Source organism: Lithobates pipiens, unplaced genomic scaffold (genome assembly GCF_037356315.1).
Source record: "Lithobates pipiens isolate NorthernLeopardFrog02 unplaced genomic scaffold, aLitPip1_a1.2 Scaffold_8, whole genome shotgun sequence".
Classification (NCBI taxonomy): domain Eukaryota; kingdom Metazoa; phylum Chordata; class Amphibia; order Anura; family Ranidae; genus Lithobates; species Lithobates pipiens.
The window spans coordinates 501,859,934-501,886,855 of NW_027507903.1; the positions used below are offsets into that span (position 1 = coordinate 501,859,934).

Consider the following 26,922-nt stretch of genomic DNA (forward strand, 5'->3'; position numbering starts at 1 on the left):
TGTCCCAGTCCAGCCCTGGGGGTGACCCTGGTGCTTCTGAAGAGCTGACTGAAAGGGAGCCACACCTGTGAGTACAGACCAATGATCTTGGGACCTGTTCTTTTTGGCTACCCCTCTGGTTAGTGCACTCAGTCCAGGGTTCCACAAAAAGGGATCACTGGCTAGTGATCTGAAGAGCTTGCCCAATTGTGATTACTGCATGGGGCTTTGCTCAGTTTTACTACTCTTGGCCTGAAGAGCTCTGCCTGCCTGTCCTGCTTTACAAGAGACTTTGGGCATGTTAATGATTTCTTCATTGCTACACAGAAGTCTTTCATCCGCTTCCAGCAAGGGACGTCACCCACTACTCAATTCTAGATCAGCTAGAGTCCTCAAGTTTATATAGTTTTATTCCGGAGTATCCTACTATAAATCCCCTACCTTGTCCAAGTTCTCCAAATAAAACTACAAAAGCAACATCCCCCTAGACTGGTCATTGGCTACATCAAGTCTACGTGTATGTGTGCCTGGCTATAGAAAATACCTTGCACCTGGCTGCCAGTGAAGACTGTTAGTGTAATACTCAAGCGCCTCCTACAGGGGAGTGCTACAAATTCTTAATTTACAGCATTTTTCACACCTTACGAAAACTTTTGCACAGTAGTTATACTAACAGCAGGTTGTGAAATGCTTTGTATTATCTTTACACATATTAAAGCAGTATTAAACCCAAAAATGTATTATACTCAAACTTACCAATCATTAGATGGGGTGGCTGCATCCGTTTTCTTTTCTTTTTCCCCTTCTGGTGATCTGGCCAGTAACACACCTCCTGTATTAGCGAGACAACACTCTGGAGGGCTGAGATTAGGGGCACAGCAGGCATTGTCCGTTTGGGGGGAGGGTAGTGACAAGGCGCTGCATTTATGGAAAAATAAACAAGTATTTTCTGTAATTTCTTCAAATGTTCTTAAATCGATATCTGCTAGTGTACAGGGATATGCAATTAGTGGACCTCCAGCTTTTGCAGAACTACATGTCCCATGAGCCACAGCAAGACTCTGACAGCCACAAGCATGACACCCAGAGGGAGAAGCGTGATGGGACTTTTTGTTTAGCAACAGCTGGAGGTCCACTAATTGCATATACCTGTGCTAGTCCATCTAACGCCACACTCTCCACAAGCTGACAATGCTTCTGTCTAAGGGTAGCTACACTGCTCCTCCATAGATACAGTGGAGGAGTGAGCATAGCAACCTTAAGACAGAGAATGTGTTACTGGCCGATCACCATGTGAAAATATGAGGGTAAAAAAAAAAGAAAAAACCTTAGTGCAGTTGCCATCATTATTTTTTTTTTTTTTGGAGGGGGGTTTTATATAAGTCAGGGACATGCGGTAAGATCAGTGGCTGGTGAGGCACTGGTTAGTATCAGAGCCAGATACCCACAGGTTATCTATTCACAAGTAACGTATTTCATTCTCATTATGTACGCGATTGCAGTTCTGCTAGGTATGCTCGTTTAACAAAAATATTTACAAACTCTGTCCCTTTAAGATATTTTTCAGTCGCCCCACAAGTGTGCGCAATTATAAAGCATGAAATGTTAGGTTTCTATTTACTCCGCATAACATCATCTTTTACATTATACAAAAAAAAATTGGGCTAACTTTAGTTTTTTTTTTAATTCAGGAAACTGTTTTTTTCCAAAATTGCTGCACAAATACTATGTGATTATGTCATAAAAAAGTTGCAACGGCCACCATTTTATTCCCTAGAAAAAAAAAAAAAAAAAAAAAAAAAAAAAAAATAATAATAATAATAATAATAATAATAATAATAATAATAATAATAATAATAATAATAATAATAATATATATATATATATATATATATATATATATATATATATATATATAATGTGTGGGGGTTCTGAGTAATGTTCTAGCAAAAAAATTATGATTACATGTAGGAGAGAAGTGTCAGAATTGGCCTGGGTGACAAGGGGTTAATTACCATAAATAAGTAATATACAAATAATTATTATTTATTGTTTTTAAGGTAATTTATTATATTTTCAAAAACTGTACTCAAGCAGGTGGCTTAAAATTACTGAAGTTTGAAATTATAACTTCCAACCAGTAATTTCACAGTAAATAGATAAATAATAAATTATTATGTTATTACATATAGCATAATAATATATGATTTAGCTTGATTAAAAAAATACCATTCAGCAGCAGCAGACTCCCCCTCTTAACTGTGTGAGAAAAACATGGGAATATGGGTAAACCTTATACTCATAAACTTATGTTTTTTCCTTCTAGTTATTAGGGTTGGGCTGGAAGGGAGCATTTGTCTTTTAGACACATGCCCCCTTCTATGACACTGCAGTGAGAGGCATGCCTCCACTGCAACATTTTTTTGGACAGCTTGGACCAATGGGGCTTTACCATTGATCCAAGACTCCAAGCTGTCCATTTAGCTCATTGCCTCTGACAAGAAGTGAGGAAAAGCACTCTGAGCTCATCCTTTCAGTCTGCTGCAAACAGCATGTGCCTGCTTGTATTTAAACTGGCTGCTCTGTATGCAGCTTCTGACAGGTTGCACAAGAAGGCCCATAGGTATAAGGAGCTCCAAATTTTGACCAGTGGTGGGGTATGACTTTGGCTACCTTAACCCCCCCAAATCTGAAGTCTTTGTGACCTCAGGTCGCCGAGCTACAACTCTCGAAGCTTGATTTTTTTTATGTTTTTTTTATGTTCATGGCAGGTGAGGCTCTGCCTGGTTTTGGTGACAACCTAAAATTTGTGATTTTTCTTTCACTCTTGGTGATAACAGTAAACAATAGAAATAGAGAGAGTGCATCTCCTTAACAGAGACACAGAAAGCAATAAAACCTGACAGGTGTTGTAATCCCTCTCTACTCTTTTCAGATATAAAAAAATGCTTTGTCTTACGTTGGACTTGAATAACTGATAATGAGATCTGCCAGCACTGTGCAGACATGGCTTCCCATCTCCCTTCTTAACATTACATGAAAGGGGAAAGCTAAGTAGGTAGTATTTTAAAGCAAATAAAATGTAAGCAGCATTATTTTACATTACGCTATGTGAATGGGATCACGTAACAAACTTAAAATAGGTGTTATCCAAATCTGGCTGAAAAAGTGGAAATACACTTTAATGGTTGCATTGTATGGAGTCACCCTTTAATGCTTTGTTCCAGTTTTATCTTCAAGGCCATAGAGCAACAACATGAAAACTAATTTTGCTTCCTTCCCTCTTGTCTCCATGGACACATGCTGCAAAGCCTTAAAAATGGGGGCAGGCTAAGTGGGAAGCTCTTGGCTGGCCCCCAGCTGAGGCACTGAATGAGCCTCATTCATCACTGAGTGAGAAGAAAAGAGCCTGCAACGACCCAACATTCAGGACTCCGCCACATACAGCGAGGCGGCTGCTTTACTGATACCGGACTGGGGATCTATATGTCTCACGGCAAACACAACGTCCTGAAATCTGAGCAATGTGATTGTCAAGAAACAGAAGAAAAAGAAGAATACAATTCTTTCATTTACACAGCCTAAAGACTTTCAGGCATTAAAGGGGAAGTCTGGTCTAAACACAAGTTGTGGTCTGATTATATTGCCCATTTAGATCCATGCATGGGTCTAGAGGTCCATTTTTGTAGTGTAAAGGCCCGTACACACGGTCGGACTTTTTGACAACAAACATGCAAATTAGCTGTTTTGGAGCAACATCCGACTGTGTGTACGCTCCATCGGACAAACTTTTTCTGTTTTCATCGGACTTTTGTTGGCTGTGCGAACGGACAAACTTTCTGGCAACAAAAGTCCGATGGAGCAAAGTCCGACCGTGTGTACGCAAAAGCATCGGACTTTTGTACAAGGTACAAACACGCATGCTCAGAACCAATGCAAAAGATCAGACTACAATACAGAAGTTCACCAAAGGTGGCGCTGGAGTTATTGAACGTCCTCTTTTGAAGCGGCGTCAGTACGTTGTGACGTCATTACGTTCGTGTTTGTTGTCAAAAAGTCTGACCGTGTGTATGCAATACAAACTTGTGGACCACGCCCTTTGTACAAAAGTCCACGGAAAAGTTTGTACAAAGTCCGACCGTGTGTATGAGGCTTTAGGCAGGTGGGCTGTCATGTGTTAGTATGTACTTTCTTAGTGCATTGACATGAGTTTTGACTATTTTCAATGCATTTTCTATTTTAAAATAAAGACCAGGTTAACAGCCATTGACCAAGAATTGTCAATACCTGTTGTCAATGCAGCTAAACGCATCAAAATACACATTATATGCATTTTGATGTGTTGCCATTGACTTCTATGAGCCTCTCAGTACACTAAAACACAGAAAACATGGACATAGGAATGCTTTCGATAGAACTCATGATGTGTTTTTAATTCCAAGCTACACTATATTACCAAAAGTATTGGGACTCCTGACTTTACATGCACATGAACTTTAATGGTATCTTGGTCTTAGTCCGTAGGGTTCAATATTGAGTTGGCCCACCCTTTGCAACTTCAACTCTTCTGAGAAGGCTGTCCACAAGGTTTAGGAGTGGGTCTATGGGAATGTTTGACCATTCTTCCAGAAGCGTCTTTATGAGGTCAGGCACTGATTTTGGACGAGAAGGCCTGGCTCACAGTCTCCACTCTACTTCATCCCAAAGGCATTCTATCAGGTTGAGGTCAGGATTCTGTAGGCCAGTCAATTTTCTCCACCCCAAACTCATTCATCCATGTCTTTATGGACCTTGCTTTGTGCACTGGTGCTCAGTCATGTTGGAACAGGAAGGGGCCACCCTAAAACTTTTCCCACAATGTTAGGAGCATGAAAGTGTCCAAAAGGTCTTGGTATGCTGGTACCTTAGGAGTTCCCTTCACTGGAACTAAGGAGCCAAGCCCAACCCCTGAAAAACAATCCCACACCATAATCCCCCCTCCACCAAATGATTTGGATCAGTGCACAAAGCAAGGTCCATAAAGAAATGGATAAGCAAGTTTGGGGTGGAGGAACTTGACTGGCCTGCACAGAGTCCTGACCTCAACCCGAAAGAACACCTTTGGGATGAATTAGAGCGGAGACTGCAAACCAGGCCTTCTCGCTCCACATCAGTGCCTGACCTCAGAAATGCACTTCTGAAAGAATGGTCATTGGTCAAACATTCCCATAGACACTCTCCTAAACCTTGTGGACAGCCTTCCCAGAAGAGTTGAAGCTGTTATAGCTGCAAAGGGAATATTATACTCTACAATATTGAACCCTACAGACTAAGACTGGGATTCCATTAAAGATCATGTGCATGTAAAGGCAGAGGTCCCAATACTTATAGTGTAATAAAAGTAGTTTGGGGTCTATTTATAAGGGTCCATGTAGATCTATCTGCTTAGAAGTTCTTTTTTGTCGAGTTATACAGGTGTGTTGTCATGCGTCAACATGTGTTTCCTTGCATTGACATGCATTTTTCTTTTCCTTCTTTTCCACACCTATACAACATTGTATGGGATGCACATTGTTGAGTAGATAAAATTACATACACTTAGCAAAAACACAGTGGATGTAGGTGTAATAATATTTCTTCATCACCAACCAATGGCCCGTACTCAACTAGACAGAATGTTCATGGGTTTGCATCCTAATCCAAAAATTCCTCAAAGGATAAGAAGGAAAGGACGAAGGTAGGGGGTAGGTGGGGTTATGCGGGGAGAGGGGAGGGGGAATTCCCAGAGGATCTGGTATAGAAGAAATAAAAGCCCAGCACATAGAAAAACATATCGGTTACATTGTGGTTAAAGGAGTGTAGAGTCAAATCCTGGGGGAAAGGAAATGTGAATTACATTTTAAATGCTTTTTTGAATTTAGAATTTGGAGTGAATGGGATTAACAGCCAATGACCAAGGCTTGTTAATACCTGCTGCCAACAAATGCCAATGTAATATGCATTATGGTGCATTGCCAATGACTTGTTTGAACCTCCCAACACACTACAGTTCTGAAAAAACAGACATGTAATATTGTTCCTGCAGTGCTGACATGGAAACAGACACTATTATTATTATGACAAACTATGACAAGTGTTTTAGCACATCAGAATGTGTATTGATAGGCACTAAATCTTTTCACTCAAGATTCACACATTACTCAAATTGGATTGAATTCAATTGTGTGCCGAAGGCCCATAGAAGTCAATGGCAGCAGATGAAATGGCAACGTGCTTTCAAGCCTTGTTGACAATTATGAACAAACCTTGGTCAATAACTGAGAACACAATCTACTACAAATTTTAAATTCAAAAACCCAAGGAAACTGCACATCAATGTGTGTCAAAACACATGTCAATGCACAAAGGAAAAGCACCACCTAAGCCCCTGTACACACAGACGGAGATTTCGACAACCAAATCCGTCGGATTTTGTCCGTCGGATCTTGTCCGAAACTGTTGCATACACACAGTCGGAATAAGTTGTCGAAAAATCCGATCATTTAGAACATGATGACGTAATTTCGTTACGATGGGACTACGTTCAGGCTAGTAGCCAATAGCTTTGATGTAGGAATTTGATCTGAGCATGCGTGGCACTTGGTCCGATCAAAATTCTCTACACACGATCGGAGTATGTCCGATCGAACCAGTTGGTCGGAAAATATTTCCAACAAGTTGGAAAATTGGGTCCGACGGATATTCCGACGGAATCAGTCCGATGCATACCACACACAGTCGGATTATCCGACAACACGGTCCGATAGGACACATTCCGACGGATTCTCCGACTGTGTGTACAAGGGCTTACGCTACAAGGAACGCACCTCTACGCACACGTTTAGATCTAAATGGACCCTTACAGCTTCGTATTGAGGACCCATTGATTGATATGGCCTACTTTAATTCCTGAAATTAACAACGCTGCTAAACCAGGCACCCAAACCATCATCTTTGTCCCAGTCCCTGGAAGACTGTCACTGTTATCCTTGGTCCCATTTCCTGGGTGGTTCCCAATAAAAGGAGGAGCCACACAGAGCTACTATTTTTTGTCGTACAACATTCTGTCCCTGTCTCCCAATTGTGCTCCCGTGTTGCCACACTGTCATGCGAGCACCCAAAGGAGACTACAAGTGGCTGTTTTAACATGCATTATGCAGGCATGACCCGTTGTTGTCCCCATTAGAAAAACTGCACTGAGAAAGAACATGTGGCCATCACAGGCAGTTCATGTAGACAGGGAGTTTCTGCAAAGAGGCTTCAAGAGATCAGCAGCACAAAAGATGAAAACAGAGTGAAAAGTGTGTTTTTCAAAACTTAAGCCCCATACACGCTATCAGATTTTCTGCTGATTTTTTCCTTCAGATTTACCAAAACCATATAATATGAGGTCAAACCTTAGGAGTTTTAATTCATATGCAATCAGGCAGGCCCTTGCACTACATGGTTTTGGTAAATCTGAAGACAAAAATCAGCAGAAACTCTGATAGTGTGTATGGGGCTTAAATGTAGTTCAGATTAAGCTTACGTCTACTTTTCAGTGTAATGATTGGTTAAGCCATAGACCGGTGATGGCGAACCTTGGCACCCCAGATGTTTTGGAACTACATTTCCCATGATGCTCATGGATGCTGCAGTATAGTTCAGCATCATGGGTAATGTAGTTCTAAAACATTGGGGTGCCAAGGTTCACCATCACTGCCATAGACCATTTGCTTGAGAATATATAACAGTTGAGTCCCACTCCCACATATGGGAGTTGTATTGCTCATAGGCATCCCCATTTATAATCTAAACCTGATACAGACAGTGCTCCAAAATTATTGCATTTCCATAGAATTGGCCACATGGGCTGGTAAAGCAAAATTAAACTTATATGGGCTCCCAAGAGTTTTTGCTATATTAGTCATTCACATATTTCATATTCTTCCCTTGTAAATTGCCCCTTCCAGCGCTGCAAGTCCACCATCTCCTTCCTTGCTCTATTACTTCCGTAGCTTCCACTTCCTCCCTGGCTTCTTCCAGCATCAGGAGCCACCTTGATTGGGGGGTCAGGATAACGTAACTTTTGCACATGTGCATGGGGTTCACCCATCTCAGCACCTAGTATTTACAGATGATGTGACTACACTGTGCTATGCATGGGCAACTGTCACTATACAAATAGTTAAAAACTGCTACCAAGCAGGGAAAAGAGTTTATGGCAGAATAGATATACATTGTACAATTCATAGGGGTTTATTTACTAAAGCTGGAGAGTGCAAAATCAGGCTCACTTCTGCATAGAAACCAATCAGCTTCCAGGTTTTATTGCCAAACCCTAAAGCCCCATACACACTATCAGATTGTCTGCTGATTTTTTCATTCAGGTTTACCAAAACCATGTAATACAAGGGCCTGCCTGATTGCATACACATTGAAACCCCTAAGGTTTGACCTCATATTATATGGTTTTGGTAAATCTGATGGAAAAAATCAGCAGACAATCTGATAGTGTGTATGGGGCTTAAGAGTTCCTTCATACAGAGGCAACACAACTTCCAGCGCAACTTTTGGAGGCAACTTGGACACGACTTGAGTATGAATAACAGCGCGACTTGGAGCAACTTCAACACAACTTGGGGAGACTTACAACATGACTTTAAGTCGCCCCAGGCCAGGCGACTTTGGCCGTGGCCAATCAGAGAATAATCAGCTCTCGAGGGGGAACTCCACGCCAAATTTTAAATAAAAAACCGGCATGGCTTCACGGTGTTGGGGTCCCCCCAAAATACATACCAGACCCTTATCCGAGCACGCAGCCCGGCCAGTCAGGAAACCATACCAGGCTGCATTCCCTCAACATGGGGGGTGGGTGCTTTGGGGAAGGGGGGGCGCCCTGCGGCCCCCCCCACCCCAAAGCACCTTGTCCCCATGTTGATGAGGACAAGGGCCTCTTCTCGACAACCCTGGCCATTGGTTGTCGGGGTCTGTGGCGGGGGACTTATCGGAATCCAGGAGCACCCTTTAATAAGGGGGCCCCCAGATCCCGGCCCCCCTCCCTTTAACCTGGGGAAAAAAGTGTCAATAAAAAAAACACACTACAGGTTTTTAAAGTAATTTATTAATCAGCTCTGGGGGTCTTCTTTCGACTTCTCCGCTATGTTCGGCCTCTTCTCCCGGTGTCCGGCCTCCTCTCTTGCTCTCCGGCATCGTCTCCCGCTCTCCGGTTCTTCGGCGGGCTCCTCCGCTATCTTCTTCCAGCTCTTTTACTAGCGGAGGAGCCCGGTCTTTCTTCTCCTTCTCTCTTCCCTCTTCCGATGTTGACACAATGCTCTCTTCCGCTGTAATAGCTTGTGCAACATCTTATATAGATATGGGGCGTGGTCACCGGGTGATATCACTGAACCAGCTGAGGTTAGAAGCTGATTGGCTACCATGCACAGCTGGACCAGATTCTGAGTGCTCTGGCTTTAATAAATCTACCCCTTTGATATACATTAGAACTCTTTCTCGTGGTAGTGTAACAAAGAGTCGAAAAACAGACAGATTCATGTACAGTATATATTGGTAAAGAGTATATGAACCTGTTGCAAGCATCTTTCTGTGAAGCGGCGGGGTTTTACAGGCAGAGAAGTTTTTTTTTTTACCATCTTTGTCCTATTGGGGAAATTTCCTTTCACTTCCTGTCCCATAGCCAGATCTGGTGCTACCGCTAGGTGAACTGGTCAATATTCCTATTGCACACTTTCCTGGAAAATCTGGCTCATAAAATAGTGGGTGTTGCAACGATTACCAGTTGGGTCCTGGAAACATCAAGTAAGTGTTCATATTCGCCAGCACACCATGGATCGTCGACTTCCATCCAAAGATTTTTAATGAAAGAGATCACATCACAGGGATAAGTGCAATGTTTTGGAGCATCACATGCCTGTTGAAGGGGCCCTGCGCAGGCCAACTAGACAGCCCCCTAGGGTGCACTGCTGTCTAGGGAGCAGCCATGGATGCTGGTTTCCCCAACATCTTTTATCATTTTCCGCTGAGCCACGACAACTGGGTGAGGGGTTTTGGCTTTAGTTATACTTTAAAGAAAAATTTATTGCAGAATTGTCCAAAAGATGTGAAACAATCAACAATTTACTCCAACACGGAGGAGGTCCGATTTACCTCCACTCACCTTATTAGAGATATAAGTGTATTTCTTTATGAATTTGTTGTAACAATAGCATCACGCAGTAAAAGTGTCACAAAAAAGAACTACTTGAATTTGCTGAACACATCTGTACTAACAATGAAAATATTGCAGGATTTTCATGAATTGGATGCAGAGACTGGAAGTTTATTGTTAAAGCTGAACTCCAGGTACAATCATTTTCATTTCATTTAATTCTTCATTAGACACAAAGATATTAAAGTGGTTGTAAAGGCAGAAGGTCCATTACCTTACTGCATGCTGCGCAGTAAGGTAAACAATCTTATGCATGCAGCTCCCCCCAGGACCCCCCTACATACATACCTGAGACCAATCTCCATCCAGTGATGTGCACAAGAGCCGGTTCTTTCCCTTCTCATTGGCTACTGCTGCTGTTAATCACAGTCAGTGAGGAGGAGGGGGGAGGCCAAAGCCATGCTCTGTGTGTCTTATGGACATACAGAGTGGGGCTCGGTTGGGAGCACACACAAGTGCCCCTATAGCAAGGGGGAGGAGCCATGATCCCCGGTGGGAAAGTCTAGAAGAGAAGGATTGGGACTGCTCTGTGCAAAAACATTACACAGGGCAGGTAAGTATAACATGTTTGTTATTAATCAGAGGTAGAAAATTAAAGCCAAATGTACCATAGTACTTTATCTTTCTCAAAGGTATCATTATCTAACGCCAACATTTCCTCCATACGCATAATATCGTTCACTGTAGAGTAAGGGTAAGCCCCATTTCTGAGAAACTACTGATCCCGGGAGCATGGAAAGAAGCGCTATCTCTGGAAATGGGGTCAAGGACTCATAATAAATCTTGTTGTAAACCGCAAAAACTTGAGACCAAAAGGGCCGGATCTTACCATATTTCCACCACCAGATATGTATATAGTTAACCTTCCACCAAGCCACACCTCCAAGAGTAACAGGAATAGATGGGAACATTTTATGTAATGAGACCGGGTCCCTGTACCACCACAACGGGAACGTAAAGTTATTTTCTTGCGCATAATAAGAGATTGTGGATTTGTGGGTAAAATTGAAAGAAGTCTGCCAATCAGCAGTCAAAAGTTCCTTCCCCACATCCGTAGACCACTTCCTTGTGTAAGGTGGGAGATCATCATGCAATAGTGCCTGAAGCAGCTTATAAAGCGAAGAGAGTAGATTCCTGGGGTTCTCATGGAGAGAGCATAACCGTTCATACTTGGTTAGTGATCGATGGATGTGTGCAGAGGCATATAATTGCCTACAGAAAGAGGATAAATGTAGGGAGGTAAGCCAATCCCTGGGCCATCCAGAAAGGACAGGTGCTCCAGACTGGGAGTGAAAAAGGGAATGTGCCACTGACCAATTGGCACGGGAGGTATACGTTTGTACAACACTTCTGCCAGAGATGGTAAGTGTTCATCTAGACTGGCATTTCCGTGTGTTCAACTCCATTAGCTGCTGATAGCCATCATAAGGATAATGATCACCATGACAAACAGAGGTTGAATCTTCGTAAAAGGGACACAGATAGCAATAAAAACCTGGAAAAATTTGGAAGATAAAAAGGAACCACTGGTTCCGAATTGGCTTTGTTTGTTTTCAGTGAGATGATCCAACACATTTCAGGGGCTACAGGGATCCCCTTCATCAGGGCTGGAGTAATAGAGGAGTACATTTTGGATTGGATGAGGGTTCAGTGAAACAAATATTTTCTAAGGAGGATTATATACATCATCTGTTAGGGCTGCCGGACTCAAGCTGGAACAACTGATCTATACTCACTAGCCACTTTATTAGGTACACCTGTTCAATTGCTTGGTAACACAAATTTCTAATCAACCAATCACATGGCAGCAACTCAATGCCTTTAGGCATCTAGATGTGGTAAAGACAACTTGCTGAAGTTCAAACCGAGCATCAGAATGGGGAAGAAAGGGAATTTATGTGACTTTAAACGTGGCATGGTTGTTGGTGCCAGACGAGCTGGTCTGATTATTTAAAAAACAGTTGATCTACTGGGGTTTTCATGCAGAACGATCTTTAGAGAATGGTCCTGAAAAAGAAAATATCCAGTGATCGGCAGTTGTTTGGGCGAAAATGCCTTGTTGATGTCAGAGGCTAGAGGAGAATGGGCAGACTGGTTCAAGATAATAGAAAGGCAACAGTAACTCAAATAACTGCTTGTTATAACCAGGTTATGCAGAATACCATCTCTGAATGCACAACACATCAAACCTTGAAGCAGAACACCACACCGGGTGCCACCACTGTCAGCTAAGAACCGGAAACTGAGGCTAAAATTTGCATAGGCTCACCAAACTTGGACAATAGAAGATTGGAAAAACATTGCCTGGTCTGGTGAGTCTCAGCTGCGACATTCAGATGGTAGGGTCAGCATTTGGCCTAAACAGCATGAAAGCATGGATCCATCTTGCCTTGTATCAATGGTTCAGGCTGGTGGTGGTGTAATGGTGTGGGGGATATTTTCTTGGCACAGTTTGGGCCCCTTAGTACTAATTGAGCATTGTTTAAATGTCACAGCCTACCTGAGTATTGTTGCTGACCATGTCCATCCTTTTATGACTACAGTGTACCCATGTTCTGATGCCAACTTCCAGAAGGATAATGCACCATGTTCCAAAGATCAAATCATCTCACCACTGGTTTCTTGAACATGACAATGAGGTCCCTGTACTCCAATGGTCTCCACAGTCACCAGATCTCAATCCAAAATCTCTGAGAAATGTTTCCAACACTTTGTTGAATCTATGCCAAGAAGAATGAAGGCAGTTCTGAAGGCTAAAGGGGGTCCAACCCAGGACTAGCAAGGTGTACCTAATAAAGTGACCACAGTTCTTAGCAGCTATTGATTTTAATGATCCCCCAGGCCAAGCCTCTTTTTTTCCAGCCTTGATGAAGGGGGGTCCCTATAGCCCCAAAACATGTTGGAACCTTTTGCTGAATGCAAATAAAGTCCTAATGACTGTTAATTGAAGGCTCTTTCCCTGCTGTCGCGTAGCCCTATGCAGCCCTTCCCATTCAATATGAGCATGACATGGAGTTGCCATAGCACAGGATCATGTAACAGGAGGCTGCACACTCACCAGAAACACTGAAAAGCTTGCTGCATCTGGATTACATAAAACTCTCATTAAACCAAGCAGACATTGTGACTTTGGCATCATTGCAGCATTTTCTGTATTGTATTTACAGTCCCCTGGCTGAGTTTACTTGTTGTCCATGATAAGTCAGTCAGCAGGGAGATCTGTGGAGCCGTGGGGAAGTGAGATTGTCATAGGCCATTGTGTGCACACCATGGTTCAGTGAAAAGAAGGAGATGGGAAACATCTGCTCTGGAGCTTGCGCCACATGGCCGCACTGCGGTGGGGGTCATTGGCTCTAAGCCCGCACGCCCAGCTGGTGTGAGGAACACAGGTAAAAGCCCATCTATTAATATCAGCACAATCCTATTAGAGTGTACACTGGCTGACCGCTGTGCTCGCTTTGCGGCTTTCCTTATCATCACAAGCCCAAGAAATACCCTGCTAACTGGCTAAGCTCCTTCCGACTCTGCAATTGTTCAGGGACGGTTTGTGCTTGTGTGTTCCCTCATCTCGTCTGAGGAATAAGAACACCTTATTAACAGTATACTGGGAAAAGTAAAGGGAAAAGTCACATTCTTAACATCTCTTAATTCTACAATGTATATACTGTATATACCATGCCTTACTCTTTTAGCCCTTGAGCATCCTACATGTACATATGTCAACACCCCTCCATTAAAGAAGTACCCCAGTCAAAAGTAACACAATAAAGCCCATTAAAAGATACAGCTAAAAAGCAGCTTTGGTTGCAATATTTATTCACAGTCCAAAGCTCTCCCTTGCAGTACTGCTTTTCCAACACAAGATGTCCTCAGTCTGATGGCCAGCATCATTCAACTCACTTCCTCAGACTATGACCGGACAGAAAGGCTCTGTTTCCACTGCTGCAAGTTGCTAAGTGACTTGACACATGTGAAGTTGCATGACAAGTCAAAATCCATGTATTTCAATGGTCCCCGTTCTAATTGGTGAGACTCAAGTTGCAGCGAATCCAAAAAAGGTTTTTGTACTACTTTGTTCTGACTTCGGTGCAACTTGTTCCTCCATGGTTCTCACCAGTCGCATCAAAATTCACATTACAAAGTTGCACTGTAAATCGCGTGTTAGGTGTGACCCAAAGAGAGCCACGTTATATGGTTTATATAGTTGGACCCAATCGTACAACCCTTCGTATTCAGTGAGAGACACGGAGACAGCCTCAGTATTTCTGCTCTGATGGGCTGTGCAGCAGCTCAAAAAAGCTCTTTATTTAAGGGATATTTATACAGGGAGTTTGGGTGGCTTAAAACAGTTTGGGGTTAATTGTAACAGTACACAGTTATGCATAGTCATCTTTAGCTGTCCATATTTGGTGACGTGGTTTAGGCGTTGTTCAGCAGATAAGGATGACCCACCAGCAGATAAGGATGACCCACTGGGTGTACGTGACTTCTCCCATGATTAGCATCTTTGCACGACATGTTCTGCAGAAGCATACAACAAAAACAAATTTAAGCATAACTCTAACTCAGGATATTATACAAAAATGGCTACTGACACGAGTGCCTTCATTCTACACCTCTCACGCGCAACTATGGGCTCACAATAGAGGAAAACTAGCCTAAAAGAAGAAGCAGCACAGTGATGAGCCTGTTGCGCTCTACTCCAATCAGTATGATCCGATTGGTTCCTCCTGCTGCTTCTTCCCCTCATACTGCTGAAAATGGACTGTAAGAGGCTGATACCAGGTCAAATTCTGGTACGTACTGTACATTGCTTTCATTTAGAAAAGTACAATTAATGATGCGTTATCTCAGTTATATCTGCCTAGAATCCAGCAATCCATATGAACAAAATATATCCCTCTACAGTGTGTACTCATCTTAATTAAGAGCACTAAGTGTAATTTCTGTCTGCTGCCTCGTTTCCCTGCTATCTGCATGAGTCGTGTCTGACAAGTTTTCCTGACACCAAGAGAAAAAGGTGACAGGGGAAGGAACTCCAGCTGATTGACACACTCAGCTCTGTTTTTGTGTGCTGTGTGAAGGGGTGTGTGTCCTTTTGCTCCAATCAGCTCTCCACACTGAGCTCTGCTGTGTGTCATTTCAGCTCTCTGCCCATTTTTTTCTGACACTCAGACAAGCTTTATAAACTCTGGACATTGAATGAATGTAGAGAAGAGATGGCTGCAGATAAACAGGTACAGCTTATGTAGGAGGATTTGTTTTGTCTCTGTGTATCACAGGCCAGTCACTTTGCTGGGTATATGTGAAGTTTTACAACTACTTTAAGGTAAAAATGTATTGTCTTTAGAGCCACTTTATTGGTACTGGCTCATTTGATGGGTGATGGCTGCTGATTTTCTGCCTCTTTAGTCACCTGTTCTCCTACCAGCCTGTTGGTTGGACAATGAAGAAGCTATAGTACACTGATAAAGTCATCCCTCTGCTGTCCCCTCCTGTAAGCATTTTTACATTGTTAGACTGACAGCAATCAGCCTGATTGTTTAGAGTGTTACCGCTTCCCATTCTTAGTTTGGCTTTGATTGTACAGAAGAAGCTAATCTAAAGATAGGTTCTGTCATTGATGCCTGCAACCTAAATCTTAAATCGTATCTAAAACTTTCCACCCCCTCTTTTTTTTCCCCTGTTTACCTTGTGGTGTGTTCTCCACAGTTTGGATACTCACTTACCCAGCAGATCCAGCGGAGCCCTGCCCAAAATCCTCTTTTCAGCAACCACTGCTCAGGACTGGTGCTACCATGTTTGTTTGTGACATTTGTGACAGCGGAAATCCCGCCGGTTCTTCCAGGTTCAGCTGGCGGACCTCCTGATGACAGGCCTCTAGACCCACCCTCTTCACCTCTGTGAATGAAACATGAAGGCCTACTGGAAAATGTGATGTACATATCCCAGGAGGTACAGCAGACACAGTACATGTCATTTTCCTTGGAGGCGGGATCAAACCCTTTCTTTGAAGAAAAAAAGCAAAAAAAAAAAACGCTTTCCAGGTGGTGGAGTGGAGAAGGGGTGGACAGAAGGGACTTTCAATTCATGGGTGAAGATACATTTTAACATAGGTTCTCCTGTTGTTAATGCCATTAATGCAGCGTACACACGATCGGACTTCGCAGCGGAGGTCCGCCAGACTTTCCGAACAAGCGGACCTGCCCACACACGACCGGACTTTTCCGGCTGACTCTGTAAAACAGACAAACCACCGGACTATGGCGGGAGTCCGCCAGACTTTTGCATTCCACTGGTGTGTGGGCTCTGGCTGACTTTTTCTTTCAAAAAGTCTGGCGGACTTAGAAAGAAGTTTTGACTCAAAATTGTCTGCCGGACTCGGCAGTACCAGGTGCCATTCAGTACATATCCAAGAGTCATCCCTTTTCAATGGACAGAGAGGTAGGAGCGAAGGACCAGAACAAGGCCCATGTACTCTATACTTCCATCACAGATCTGCATCCTCAAAGGAAAATGCAATCTGCTGTACATCCATCAGAACCAATTCTCACTTTTACCAGTCCAGTGCTAGTAGAAAAACACACCAGCCCTAATGAATGGGATCAATGTAGACATTGAAAAGCATTGGTATATCTTGTTGAACAAAGCCTCTTCTGGGCTTATACCAGTGGTTGGAGACCTTTATCTTTCAATTCCTCAGCCCATATCCACAAGAACTGCTTTAAATGGTCATTGGGACTAAACAAGCTGTCTGCCTACCAGTCATCATGTAACACTCCTCACATTTTCCATTATAGAACAAATTAAGATCTGATTGGGGTTCTACCTCTTTTACTCTCCATCCAAAGCTAAAAAGAAAACTTTTGGCTATAACTTTACTTTAAAGCATTAGCCCTTAATAGGTAGGATTTTTCAAATATTTTATATCTTTTGCTGGAGTCAGTAAAGTGAAACCTGGTCCCAGGGAGCTATTGACTGAAAACATGGGAGTGAATTCAGATATTCCATGTTACTGTGCATCAAATATATAAGTTAACAGAGACTAGAACTAAAGTACCATAATCATCAGTGATACTTGTGCCGTTTAATGCATATTTAAATCCAATCTATAAAAAAACTATATTTACATATTTATAAACATGTTAAAGTAATATTAAAGTAAACTTTTCATATTTTTAAATGGGCAGCTTCCATTAAAATAATTGTAGATGATTCCGCCATATAGACAATTCCTGTTATGGGGTGACAACACTCTGTCCCTGCATTCCAATTGTTCTCCTGGGTTGTCACCCTATCACACAGACTTCCAATGTTATTTCAAAACACATTACGCAGGCATGGTGCACTGTCACCAACCGGAAAGCTGCCCTGAGAAAAGCCACGCAGCCATAATTGAAGTGCATGTAGATAGTACGTGGCTGCATAGAGGCTGCAAAAGATCAATAGCACTGAGATGCAGCAAACAACAAAAAAGGTAAAAAGAAGTATTTAAAATGGTAATTGTGTATTATAAACAGTGCCTAAGCAAACTAAATGACATCTAGTTAGGATTTAGATCTACTTTAACCACTTGCTGACCCACCACAGTAATTATACTACGGCGGGGCGAGACACGCAGGCATGTACGTGACTGTGCCTGTACCGGGTTAGGAGCACCCAGTGCTCCCTTCCTGACATGGACACAGCTGATTACAGTTACCAGTAATCGGGTACTGAGTCATCATGTGATCGCTATGATTGGTCATAGCTAGGGTTGCACCAATATCACTTTTTTTTAGGATCGAGTATAAGTACCGATACTTTTTTTCAAGCACTCGCCGATACAGATTACCGATACAGTTTTTTAATGTCATGTGACAATGGCACATGTGTCAGTCGTTTTTTTATTTTTATTTTATTTATGCTTTACATTTTTTTTTTTGCCATTTTTCTTTATTATTTTTATAAATTTTATATATTTTTTTCTAATGCTTTCTTTGGGGGGCTGGGGGGGTTTAGCATTAAAATATTTATTACAATTTTTTTTTTTTACCCCTGACATCTCCCCTTTGAGATGGGGAAAGGGACTGAGGATAGAGATTCCTCAGTCCCTTTCCCTGCAGCTGCACTGAAGATGAATGGAGAGCAGACAGAGGCTCCTGTTCATTCATAAACTGAAGCATCATAAACACAGGTTACGATGTTTCAGTTACGAATGGACAAGGACGGTGATCACTGACTATGTGCATTCAGAAAAGGAAGGAGCCGGTAAATGACAGATTTACCGACTCCTTCCTCTGATCTCCATCCTGAAAGCTCCAGGACAGGGGGGACCGGAGGAAGACACAGAAAGCCAGGGAAGATACAGGGGCACAGGGAGGAGGACACAGAGGGGGACAGCCAGGGGTAATTGGTGCAGCGGCGGGGCGGGTTGTTACACGCACCGATTTCCCTGGGAGCGAGAGGAGGAGAAGCGGCTGTCAGAAAAGCTCTACAGGGAGATCAGTGCTTGTAATTCCCCCACACCACCGCAACAATCATCTCTTAGGTTGTCCAAGTATCGAGTCAAACATCAGAGTATTTGCACGAGTACAAGTACTGAAAATGCAAATGCCCGGTATCGGCACCGATACTAGTATCTGTGCAACCCTAGTCATAGCAATCACATGATAACAATGTAAGCAACCTGAATGAGGCTATTGCCCTTTCCCTCAATGACTGAGGTAGTCATATTTATATTGGTATATTTTACTATTCAATTATATAATTCTCTGATCTTTATATAGTATCTTCTCCACATCAGTGCTTTATCTCATAATGTTTTTAATACCTGGCTTTAATTTTTCTGACACATTGTCCTTATCCATTCTTGTAGCCCTGATTTACCCCCGTCTATGCCTTCCTTGTTGCTGGCAGCCATTGGTGATGTCAGGGTGATGCACCTTTTTTACATCTATTGATCGGTTTCCAGCATGTGGGTGCTCAGACAGTAGATGCTAAGCGCCATTATGATAGATCTCACACTTGCAGGGCCTTTTCTATTATTGTTTTTTCTTTTTTTCATTTGCTAATTAGCCATTAATAATTGAAATTGTTTATATACAATAACGCATGTAATTTCTGTTTTTCTGTATATTAATTATTATTAATTTGTTGCTAGTTGGCACTTCCCCTGATGAAGCTAACGCGAAACATGTTGGGATAAAGTGCCGTCTACCTTTCTACTTCCACCTCTGGGATCCCTCTTAATTAGTAAACGTTTGTGCAGAGTTCTCTGTGTTATTGCATATTATGTATGCTGTTTTAATTGTATCAATAAATTTATATAATTTTTTATCCATTTTCTTGGTACTTCCTGGCATATAAGCACCGTAAAAAAATCCCCCTTTTTCTTTTCCTGTTTATTTCATAACTTTTAGGGTGCCTATTTTCTGGGTGTCAATGGGTAGACTGGACCAGACCCTTATTTATAATGTAAGCAACCTGTCATGAATGGCTTCCCATTCATGAACAGCTTGCTTATTGTTGTGATCTGGGATTGGCCCAAAGCAATCACATGGTGCCTGGCTAACTGTACCATGTGATTAGCTTAGTCAATCACAGATCACAACAATAAACAACCCATTCATGACAGCTAAAACTATTGCTTATACAGTGATCATCACTGTATAAGCAATATCAGTGTAAAAAAAATCTCTAAACCCCCTCTCAAAGCAGTAGTTTCACTATGGTGACACTGAGCTACTCTGGTGATAGGATGTAAAACAAACTTTAAAAAAAAGAAAAGAAATGTTAATTTTTTTTTTATAAAAAATGATTTTAAACAATTGTATTTTTATTTTATTTTTTTACATACAGTACTGTCACCAGTCAGTATACCTGATCACACCAGACATATAATGACGATATACTACACTGGTGACAGTATGTAAAAAAAAAAAATAGTGAAAAACAAAAAACGAATTGTATTTAATTTCTTTATTTTCCCCCCAAAAATACAACTTCTTAAAACGTGCAATGTCTCTTAATAAATGCCTCAGGCTGTCAACTTTCCAAAAAGGGGTCATTTGGGGGGTATTTTTACTGTCCTGGCATTTTGTGGCTTCAAGAATTGAGATAGGCCGTCGATACACCAGAATTGATCAATATTCAAATATATATACCATAGTAGACTCTATAACTCACAAAAAACACTTCCTGGGTTTTTTTTAAAATAAACTAGTAGCTCAAATAGAAAGAATAACTTGACACAAATTTGCGGCAGTGTTGCATTGTAAGCTTGTTAACTTGCTGCTAATTCACTGGCAAGTTGCACACTTGCAGAGAGCACTTGAAGCACAAGTTCTAGTTGACACTTTTCCAATTTTTAGCATTCGCATAAGTCTCAAGCAAGAGCAAAGTTGCATTGGTGAGTCTACAGCAAGAGCTCTGCAAGTCTACAGCTTGAAAATTTAGCCACAGTGACCCCTGTGGTGGGATGAATATTGCACAACATAACTGACCCAGAACTTGCAGCAGACTTGCATGATCTTTGCAAAGAAACTTGATCTGGAGTCATGCAATGCGGACTATTGTGCAACAAAAATTGTGAAGCCTGGCAAGTCTAGCAAGAGCTTAGCAAGTCATTTTCAAACCTGCAGCATAATTGCTTGCTACCTGGGGGGAATACATTTTGGCCTAAATGTTTTAACAATGTAAGGTTTTTTTTATTAAAATCTGCAGGATATACCAGATTTTGGCCTAAATTTATGAAGAAATGTGTTTTCAACAGAGAGTAGAAAATGTTTGTTTTTGACATTTGTAGCATTTTAATGAAATAAAAAAAAAAAACAGGAGTGATCAAATGCCACCAAAAGAAAGCTCTATGTGTGTGAAAAAAATTATATAACTTTCTTTTGGGTACAGTGTGGCCTTAACAGTTAAAGTAGCACAGTGTTGAATAGCAAAGAAAAGGTGGTCATGAAAGGGGTCAAATCTTCCAGAGCTCAAGTGGTTCATTTGTTGCAAGCTATTTTTCATTTCCGTGCAATCACTTTAAATTAAATAGGGTTATTGGTTTCATAAATACATATGTCTGGATGTAGAGTATATGAACACTGCATCATAAAGACATCCAGGACAGGGGAGAGGAGCAGCTGTTATGTAGGTTAATCCGCTTCCACAACACACAAAGCCTTAAAGACAAACTCCCAGGGCACAGCGTGTCATCAGTCAATTCAACTGTCATCAGTGCAAGTGAATTTTAGCGCTTTACAGCAACTTTTGGGATCATATTAACGATTGTACGTCACCGCGGATTACAGCTGATCTTGAACAGAAAGCTGTTAATTCGCAGTACAGCCGCATTGATCATTGCCTTAAAACTTTGCCGAAGTTTATAGTCTCAGCGGCACCTCCATGGATCAATTGAGTTTTTTTTATTATGTGCAAAGATTCACTCTTATCCTGAGTGTTTTTAGGCTTTTCAAGAGTTTTTTTTCCAGGCTTTTTTTTTACATTTTTTTTTTTTTTTTAGCAGTATTGCAAATATTATTAGTGTTTTTTCAGGCCTTTTTGATTTAGGTGTTTTTGCTGTGGCCAATAGAAACCTGTGTAAGGTGTGGAGTGATGCTAGAAAGGGAAGGGGAGCTGCTGTTTGAGTTGAAAACATCTAAAATAATTATTGAAAAAAAAATGCAAATTTCTCACTGTTCAGGTGCTTTCCATTGAAGTCTATGGGTTAAAAAAAAAAAAAAACTAAAATCTGTCTGAAACTAGCTCATTTACTCTTTGAGCGACAGGCATTTTGCTACAGGCCACCAAATGCTCAAATGTGAACAGGGGTCACTGAAATGAATAGGATTTTGCTTGTTGAATGTTTCTGAGCGTTGAGCTGCGAGCTGAAAAACACTCAAGTGTGAACGAGGTCTAAATGTGAATTCACTTTTTCAGACAGTTTCGCTTCGTTAGGACACTTGATAAACGTTGTTTTAAAAATTCTGTCTTTCCATCTCTTACTTATAGCGTATTATTATTGACACGCAGACCTATTTTAAAAAATATGTTTACTTTAAGAAGAAGAATTTCCTTCCATTAAACTTTGAAAGGAAATTACAGAACTCAGATGCAGACATGGGACTCTTCAAGAGTGGGGAAGACGTTATGTCTGCATACAGCCATACTGACGTGGTGAGCCGAGCCAAAGAATATCATGGGCACCATCTCAATCCTAACCTAGGTGCATATGCCTGGAGTTATTATTATTCTCTATGGTCCGACCTGGTGGAGTGGCTTAGTAACTGGCCCTGGGAAGTCCAACCTTTCAGCATCCTACAATGTTGTGCCCATTATGTGGGGTTCCCACCATCCCTGCCCTTAATTGCCAGGTCTGTACACCTTTTGTTCCCATTATGAGGGGCCTCCATATATCCTCCCAATACTATCTTTCAGTGACTCTATTATAGAGATAGAGTTTCCTGCACTGAGTTCCCATGTCTGCACATGGGCTGTGCCCATCATATGAGGTTCTTACCAGTCCTGTCCTGAGTTGCCAGATCTGTACACCTGCTTTTCCCATTATTAGTGCTACCACCATCGCTGTGCCATGTTCCTTGGTCTGTGTTCATTATGAGGGACCCCCACTATCAATGAGTTGAATTCTGGGGTCTGCACACCTTCTGTGCCCATTATAAGGGATTCCTACTATCCCTGCACCAAGTTCCCAAGCCTGCACACATGCTGTGCCCATTATGAGGGAATTCCCACCTTTCCTGTGAGGAGTTCCCAGGTTCTGCACATCTGCTGTTTTGATTATAAGGGCTTCCCACCTTTCCTATGAGGAGTTCTCAGGTCTGCACACCTGCTGGATCCATTATGAGGGGTTCCCACCTTCCCTCCAAAGTTCCTGGGTCTGCACACCTTCTGTTTCCATTATGAAGGGTTCTCACTATCACTGTATTGAGTTGCTGGGTCTGCACACCTGCTGTGCCCATTATGAGGGGCTCCCACCATCCCCGCTAGAGTTTATTATTTTATATTTTGCAGAATGCAACAGGAGAAGCTGGGAACAGACAAAGGGGATGGGAACACACAAAACTCCTAGAAGTGAGTCAGGAATTGTGGTGGAGAGATCTCACTGCTGGAATATCCAAAACAAATAAAAAGCCAGGGCTGACCTACTGATTACGATTACTTTTCAGTGGACTGATCCTTTGAAGAAAATGACCCAATGTGACATGCTCATAGCGCAGCAATCAGTTGGCAGATTTTTTAAAGGTTTTTACTTCTCTGAAATGATGAAAGTGGAAATATGATTGGAGACTTATGCAAAATTGTTATGATTGTTACCCTTTCTTTTTATTGAAAGAGGTACGTGACAATGACGGTTATCAAATGTGCTCAACATGAGCGAATAAAACAATTCGGTACATCATACAGTACACAGCATTTCTCAGCATATTGATCCCAATATCTTTACCCTTTCTCATTTAAGAAGCCATGCTACCATCAGCATTATTACTAGGACACATGGTTTTCTTCTTTAGTCATGTTTTCGAAAGTTTGCACTTCAAAATATTGTTGGTTGGTTAATAAACAGTATTGACTACATACCGTATTTACTTTTCAATGGCTAGCCTTTCTTTACCAAAGTTCCTTGGAGCCCTTGGGCTCCTCCAGAGGTTATTAGGCGTTCCCAAAGAAATAAGTACTTTCTGAATGTCAGATAAGTAATCCCTGACTCCAGTGGTCTTTTTAGCAATCTTTAAAAAGGGGGATTGTTCCCATTGACCACCAATGTAAAAGACATACTTCCCACTGTCTAATAAAGTAAAGAGTATTTATGCCACTAACCACCATTGAAGAAACATTCTTCCTACTGACCAGTGTGACCAATAATGTAAGATAAATTCTTCCTACTGGCCACGAATGTGAGCGGCATCCTTTTCACTGACCACCAATGTAAATAATTTTCTTCCTACTGACCACCAATGTAAAGAGTTTTCTTCCCACTGACCACCAAGGTAAAGAGTGTTCTTCCCACTGACCACCAAAGTAAGAGACATTCTTCCCACTGACCACCTATGTAAAAGACATTCTTCCCGCTGACCACCAATGTAAGAGACACCACTTACCACCAATGGAAATAGTGTTCTTCCTACTGACCACCAATGTAAAGAGTGTTCTTCCCACTGACCACCAAGGTAGAGAGTGCTCTTCCGACTGACCACCAATGTAAGAGACATTCTTCCCACTGACCACCAATGTAAGAGACATTCTTCCCACTGACCACCAATGTAAGAGACCTTCCCACTGACCACCAATGTAAGAAGCATTCTTCCATTCAGCCACCAAAGTAAGAAACATTCTTCCCACTGGTCACCAATGTAAAGCACATTCATACCACTGACTTCCAGCATAGCAGGGCCCTTCTTCTTTGACCAGCAATATAATGTGGCACTACATAGTTACATAGTAGGTGAGGTCAAAAAAAGACACAAGTCCATCAAGTCAAGTGCAACCTATGTGTTAGTCCATCAAGTCCAACCTAGGTGTGATTTAACTTAAAGTCCAACCTAGGTGTGTTTGGACTGCAAGTCCAACCTATGTGTGTTTGGACTGCAAGTCCAACCTATGTGTGGTTGGACTTGTGGTCACTACATTGATAACTAATTAAAAGGACCACTTCACTGACCATCATAGTAAGTGAATATTTCTCCAGTGACCACCAATGTTAGTAAACACAGTTTTCACTCTCTGTATTTATTTTCTGGTGATTATTTGTATTATTTGATTCATGTTATTATTTGTACTGTAAATTATTTTGTTGTATAGCACAGCCCTGTGTGTCAAATACGTAAAGCATATCACATTCCTTATTCTTTAACATTTTGGTAATATTTATTTTTTATAAACTCAGTGTTCACACTAATATAATATAAGTAGTAGATATAGTAATTATTAGCAGGGGTTTCCTGAGACCTGAAAGTAATTTCAAGGGTTCATCCATGTTAAAAGGGCTGAGAAAGGCTGTCTATTCACCACTAACATAGCACAACCCTTTACTGTAGTGCAGCCAGAACAATACTAATAAGAGCACCGGTAATGATGAGAATGATGGGTGTGATTGGTGACTGAGCCTTGTCTTTGGTGCTGAAGAAGTTAATGACAATCGCGTCTCACTTACTTTAATGCCTCGGTCACCCCGGCACCGATCCTACGGGCTTTCTCTCTTCTCTCTCCCGGTTTCCTATAAATCCCAAGTTTGGGTGGGAGTCCTCCACACAGTCCCAGTGCCTGCCCGGTGCTCTTCTGTTCAGTAGGACTCTAGTGGTCCACTGTGAGGATGGATGAGAGATGTGTGCTCCTCTCTCCGATGCTAACTTCTTCTTCTTGTGTGATGGAGCCTCTGTCTCCGTCTCTCTCTCCCTGCTGGTGTGTGTGTGTGTTTACTGGTGTGTGCACACAGCGGACTCTATAGAACAAGCAAAGACAGGGGACGAGTGTGACATGCAGACTGCATGATGAGCAATACAACTCAATGTCCTTTACAAAGCTGCCAGCATTTAAAATCATATACGAATTTAAAAAAAATTGACTTTAAACCTGCATTAAAAAAATAGCAACATTTTTATCGTACAAAAGTTCAAAAAGTAAAAAAAAAATAAAAAAAAAAGTAAAGAAGCTGTGTGTTTTATATTTGACACGCCAACCATCAACCTTCATTTTTAATTAGTTCTGATTGTATTCCAAATGGATGTAAAAGCTGAAGTTTAATCTGCTTATATTTTGCCTTCCCTGGTTCCTTCCTCATCGATTTGCTAATGACGTTTTTTCAATAAAATCTTTAGTCTAACATACCTGATGTTAGACCCAGTAATGTTATCCCTAGGGCTCTGTGCTTGTCTAAGCAATGCAGGCAGATCACGGCTGGTGGGAGGGGCTGATAGGGTGCCGTAGATAAGTTCCTAAAAACATCAGATCATCCTGCCTCAGTACTTCTCTTAAGAGCCCTCAGCCCTGACGCCAGCAGTGGGCTGGCTCTTGATGCATAGCTCCCAACTGTCCCTGATTTCGAGGGACTGTCCCTGATTTGGAGCAATGTCCCTCTGTCCTTCTTTCCTCCTCATTTGTCCCTAATTTTGGTCTGATCCATATAGTTGTATATAAAATGCACTTTTATCCTTCAAAAAGTGTTTCCCAGCACTAAACCTTTCATCCAATTTATAAATTGGTGCATTTGTACATTTTAAAAGCTAATATAAAGGAATAGTAGTGGTAAAAAAAGGACTTGTGGATTTAAATAACCTTTTTTTTGGTTAATTCTCCTTTAAGGGGTGTGACAGGGGGCGTGTCCTATGCCTACATACATTTGCTAGTAGGTATCCCTCATTCCCATCTTTAAATGTTGGGAGGTATGTATGATGGATCTATGTCTCTATTTTCATGACTTAATGAATGAAAGGGGCAGGCCAAGGGCAATCAGGCTGGGCAAGAAAGATGTAGATGATGCTGGATGTACTCCAGACAGGAGATGAGCTGGGCTCTATCTGACTTGCTGCAGCTTCTACTCAGGGCTGGTGCAAGGATTTTTGACACCCTAGGCGAAACCTAATTTTGCCGCAACCTGGCTCCACCCTTGGCTCCACCCCCTTTTCCCTGCCCACGTAAATCCCACTTTTTTAAGGAAGCGCCTATCAAATGCAACCTCATCAGCGCCCATCAAATGCAGCCTCACCAGCACCTATCAATGCAGCCTC

At 41.8% G+C, this 26,922-nt stretch overlaps 1 protein-coding gene across 1 annotated transcript in view; it reads right to left on the reverse strand.

Moving 5' to 3' along the window:
* Positions 1 to 25,628, reverse strand: part of PTN (pleiotrophin) — a 174,029-nt gene extending 148,401 nt beyond the window's left edge. The window contains exon 1 of the mRNA XM_077469219.1: positions 25,350 to 25,628. The gene's annotated coding sequence lies outside the window, so the exon portion shown is untranslated. The remainder of the gene's footprint in view (positions 1 to 25,349) is intronic.
* Between the last annotated feature and the right edge of the window lie 1,294 nt (positions 25,629 to 26,922).